This window comes from Theobroma cacao, chromosome 5, assembly GCF_000208745.1.
Source record: "Theobroma cacao cultivar B97-61/B2 chromosome 5, Criollo_cocoa_genome_V2, whole genome shotgun sequence".
Taxonomy (NCBI): Eukaryota; Viridiplantae; Streptophyta; class Magnoliopsida; order Malvales; family Malvaceae; genus Theobroma; species Theobroma cacao.
The window spans coordinates 36,219,484-36,225,403 of NC_030854.1; positions in this window are offsets into that span (position 1 = coordinate 36,219,484).

Genomic DNA, 5,920 nt, shown 5'->3' on the forward strand with positions numbered 1-5,920 from the left:
GTCACGACATCATTCTACGCTTGCATCATATGCATACGTAAAACCAAGTGAACAACTCAGTCTGACAATTCAATAAAATTTAATTAATAAAATAAGGATTAAACTAAGAAAATGCTATATTAAGATAACTTTAAGATTGAATGGTACTGTTCGTGGAACGGGTGTCACGGAGGTGCTAACCCTTCTCCCTGCGTAACCGCACTCTCGAACCCACCTCTAAAAAACGTGGACCAGTTCTCGTTCTTTTGATGGACCTAAAATTAATTTAGGGTTTCGTCGATTAAGAATCGAGTTAATAGATGACCAATCACACCTAGAAAAAAAGATTGGTGTCGACTCACCACACCTTGCGATTTTAATTTTTGCCCCGCGTCTGGCGGACGGGTTCCCGACCCGCACGTCACGACAATTGTCAAAGAAAAAAATGTTGGTGCAATAAGAGTTGAGCCTGAAAGAGAAAATCCAGAAGTAGAATGGAGCCAATCAATATCCATGATGGATATAGAACATGTCAAAGTATATCTTTCTCTACCTCTCACAATGCCCTCTCTTATTCTTCCCATGAAATAGAATATTAAATCGATAAGGAATAAAATGGAAAATAATAGAGTTTCCTATAGCAACTCTTTTTCTTCACTGCTAAGGCAAACATACGTCGGGTTGACAAGTTCTTTATCTGATTTATGCCAAATTTTGGTCACCATTTAACATTAATTATTCCCATTGTCTTCCAACAAAGGCATATAAAAAGAGCTAGCATGCCCTGCAACAAGATCGATTAACAAATGCTTCAACAAGATGAAGAATCAGAAAGTTTTTATTGATATTTCACGCTTGTTTGTTTGCATTTTGATCAATGGATTGCTTCTTTTACATTTTGGTTTCACTAGTAAGGTGGTGGCACGCAAAGTTCCTTCTGGTTCATCCCCTCACTTTGTAGCTAGCTATGGTTTGTCTTTCAAATTGCAGGTAGTGCCCAACAGGGAGATTCAAGTATCACCACCACCACCCCCTACACCTGGTACTATTATTACCATGCTCGCTCCGGTGCCATCGCCATTGTCAGGAGCATCATCATCTCCATAGCATGCTATATATATATGTACATAACAGAATAAATGTTTGTTTTGTTTGTCATCTTTTTGTACTTATGCACCAGTACTATAGTTTTCATTTTCCTTCAATGATTTATATATTGGCTTTAGATGATATAGCAATCCTCACTTTAGAAATTTAATTTGTGTGGCTATATTATAACATTAAACTTTAATTTCATTTATTTGTATGATTTGGCTGTTCAAGGCGTGTGGCAAACCTGGAAACCTCAGACAAAAGTGAACTAATTAAGTATAAAGATTTCTAAGTAATGCTTAAAAGACCATGTCAAAGTCTTTCTGAAGCTTTCTCCCATGGATAATGTGAACGGCAAAACTATAATGGCAACTTGTTACTTAATGTAATCTTTGGTTGGTAAAGTCTCATAAACCTTGTAACCATATAAAAGGGCATCTATCTCTGGCCTGGTACTGCAAGAAAGCACTAAAATTGCTCTCATTTCATACTTCCTGACTGTCTTTTTGATCCACGGGCTGTTACTGTCACCTGCAGCTTTCGTGGGGCCGGGGTCTTTGAAGCATGCAATTCTTGCAAAAGATGCTAAAACACCACCACCACCACCTTCCCCCATGATCAATGGTATTGTTCAGCAACTACCTCTACCACCACCGCCACCACCACCATTACCATGACCAAGACAGTCCTCATCCTAGTAGGCTGCCTGTCTTTTTTTGAAAAGTGGATTTTATTAAGCACATCACCAACATACCATTTCAAGTCTTAAGCTTGGCTGCAAAAGACTCTCATGGGATAATTGGTGAGGGAAATGAAACCTCTACAATTCCACAAGAGACCTGCTACTCAAAGGCACACTGGTAGCTTCACAGAACAAGGAACCGACAGCGCAAATCTGCACAGAAGAGAGCAATTTGCTCCAAAGCTAATAGTTTTGTAGCCTACATCAAAACTGAATCACAAGATCGCAAGCCGCCTAGTAGGCTGCCTGTTATTTATGTCTAGGAAGTAAGGTCTAGCATTCACAACAATTCGGAAAGAAAGTTATAAGGATAAGAAAGATAAAGGTGTTCCATATCTATGTGATTGTTTTCATTTATTTTGTACAGTTAAAATTTACATATCATTGATGAAATAAGTCTCTTTGGCACTTCTCGGGGGTGTCCAAAAATAGAAAAATTATCAAAAGAGAGGGGAAAAGGGGAAGGGACCGGCCGGTGTTCAACTTATATATAATTGTGTTATTACGGTATTCATGTTTACATGTACCTATGAAAAGATTTGTCAATTGATACTCCATTTTCAACTTCGCAAGTCTAACTTCAAACGTTCATAACTTCCTTGTATGATGTTGGCATAATTGAGTGATATTTTCTTTGTTAAAAATCTTAAAGTCTCATTTCAAATGAAATTAAATGTAATTTCATCAATGAACTTCTTTTACGACCATTACTCTATTGATTTTTTAACAAAAGGCAAAATATTACAAGTTGCAATAGATCTGTCATTTTCATGTAATTATCATTTGCTTTAGTTCATAGTAAAGTACTATGAATATATATTAATTCTTCTCCACATAAAATATTATTTAATTTGTGACCCTAAAGGTTAAAACTTATTAACTTGGAAGTCTTCTAACCATTGACTTCAAGATGCTGACAAAGGAAACATCACAAAGGTACAAAAGAAAAAAAATGGATAAACGAGTAATGGGGAGCTCTGTCTCTTTCTCTGAACTTTCCAATCTATTGACTTTGAAGACACCTGACACCAACTAGAACAGCTGGCTCACAAGGTTATTATAAATTGGTTCTCAAATTTATTGTCTCATTAGATCCTCTTACTAGTTCGAATACCACCACCACCTAGTGGCAATGTTATTATTCATCAAAGCGCCCCTCCTCCTATCTTATCGCCCCCACCTCCACCACTGCCGTCACTGCCACCACCAACCCCGCTGTATGCAAAATCTATATTGGCCACCACCATATTATCTTCATAGCATTTGATCACTTGTAAATGTCAAACATTATGGTTCGAGCTATGTCGATGTTCTGTTTAATTTCTTTCTTTTTTTCATTTCTTGTGCACCCTTGTAGAAGATTGTTGATTATTATGTACCTCCCAGGAAAAAATCATTGTTTTTCGTTTTGTATAATATTCGAAGTATTATTATATAATATATCTTTTGCACCCAAAAAACTATATAATATTCCAAATATAAAAAACTGCATCCTAATTAAGTATGGAGCATAGTAAACATTTGACCATTACTTGATACAAATCTTGTTCTCTAGCACTTGACAAATCTAGCTAAGAAAGCATTAATAACGCTATGGAAGCAAAAACCTTGAGCTCTTGACTTGAAGATGTTAGGTGCATTAATTACTCAACTGCCTCTCAAAGCCACCAAAATTGAAAGTAGTAAACTAAAAGAAGATGAATTGTAATTACTTCAGAGGATTCTAATTATTTTCCATTAACTTGTCAAACTTCAACTCTCTATCCATCCTTGAAGCTTCAATCTATGGACTTTATAAAAGGCAGGGCCCTGCTAGTGTTAAACCAGGAGCATCATCAGAAATGGATGTCAATTCTTGCTTGCTTGCTTTCCTGCTGATCCATGCCCTTCTATTTTCATCACAAAGTGATCTCACAGTCGAGGCTGCTGAATCTGTTTCTGGCTCATTCTCGGATCCATTTCCTTCACATGATTTTTATAAGTTGAAAGTTGTGTCCAAGAGGATTCAACGACCACCTCCACCATCACCAATGATTCATGCTCCTTATCACTTCAAAAGTCCTCCTCCACGACCACCACCGCCATCTCTGTGGCAACCACCTCTGTGATTTTGGGATACCTGGCACCAATCTTACAGTTGATAAAAGCTTGATATCAGGAGCTTTTGTAGTTTGTGAAGATTTGAGGCAATCCCTCTTCTTCTGTAATAATTTTGTTTATATATAGAAATAGTTTCCAATGATTGGTTATATTTGTTTTTGAACTTTAGTTGCTATCTGTTGGAAGAGTAATTCCCAACCTGGAAATCAAGCCACTGGTAGAACCAGAGGGAAGCATCAGCTTTGAAGGTTGAAGGAGGACTCTCGGAGGAGAAACGATGTCGTTCTTGACTAAAGAGGCTGGTTGCAGTAAAACTTCAGTCATGCGTGTCGTTTTATCTTTCACAGTTGATTGTATTCGAAACGGTCTTGGTCATGCCGTTTCAATTTTTCTGTTTCTTATTCGTTGCTCCTATACGCACTATGGTAGTGCCGTTTTGGGTGTTTCTTAGTTTCTGTTGTGTAAGGCCCAACGGCCATGTCTGTTTCGTTTTAATTTTACCCTTAAGCTGCTTCTTGTTGTGTGTGCAGCTCCTTCGTAGATCCGGTTTAGTCTCCATAAACTAAAATCTAGGAAATGTTGTTATTGTTAGAAGTATAAATACAAGTTTAAAAAATGAGATCCGTGCTTTTTGGATCTCACAATTTCTTTTCTCTGGTTCTTGCTCTGTTTTTCTTAATCATTCTTTGAATTTCTCTCTTTACTCCCCAGAAAGCTTTTGTTCTTCTTTTCTTCACTCTCCAATCCCTTTTCCCCCAACCACACAAGAAGCTATCTAAATAGAACTTAGTTCTGGTCAACAATCAAGATCCTGCTCTTAAAAAAGCTACAGAATTTGAGACGAAATACAAGGACCCTTCACATTTTACAATGGGCACTTCAATTTTTACTTGCAGAGGACTAATTATAACTGAATCTCCAGTAACCAGACCGGTACATTGTGTCTTTCCATAATCGGTCACGCCAAATCAATTACATCGATCTGTACTGGCCTACAAATTTAAATCGCAGGATATATATGAAATGAACTATTCTCTTGTGCAGCTAGGATGGGGAAATGATTATAAAGATGAAAAAAAAAATTGGGGTTTCCTGTTTCTTTGAATGTGGATTTCTTGAGTTCAGATATAGTTCATGAATTATTCTATTCAAGATTGTCTTGCCTTGTGTTAGAGGCCTTTTAATGGAATGACTTACCAGTTTCCATTCATGTTAATTCCAACTTTATCACTCAGGGTTGCTTGGTTGTATTTGGACCACTTTATCCTTCAAAACTGACATGTGGAAAATGCAATTGCCCTGTTTTCTGTAAAAATGAAATAAGAGAAATCCGTTGGAAGCTTCCCATATTTCACAATAAATCAAAGGGAAACAAAGAAGCTGACATCTTTAAGGATCACTTAAGCGATATAAATTTGTGCATTTACTTTGGCAAGCCATTGAAAATTAATCCAAAACATGCATAATTTGATGCTTCAATTTGTTTATCAGTCTTATTCTCGAAGTAGAAGAGAGGAGATTGTAAAAATCTTAATGAAATTGTGGCTACGCACCTTCCTACACTAATTCCATCTCGTTAGTCTATTTTCCTTGGCCTTTATGATATACAGCTCAGTCTCACAGCCTCTGATTTCAACAATTTACGCATTGTGTCAAGGATATGCAATTATGGTAGCGGAATATTCAAACGAAGATATTTTCAGTTGAAAACAGGGTTTTGTCTAAGAAAAGCATTAGTTTATAAGTTTAAGGCAAACGGAGTTCTCAAGAAACAAGAGTTTATCATGGATATTTCTCCTTGCTTGCTTCTGGTTATTCTTATCCATGGCCTGGTGTTACAAACTTCTCATGCTAGTACTAAGCTTCCTGTAATGCCTCAAGCTCTGGATGTTCATGATATGGATACAGTGAAGCTGAGTCAGCCGAAACTCTCTGCTCAAATGAAGGTAGAAATAGGCAGAAGAATTGGGAAACCAATCCCGGTAAGGCCTTCCCCAATGCCTAACG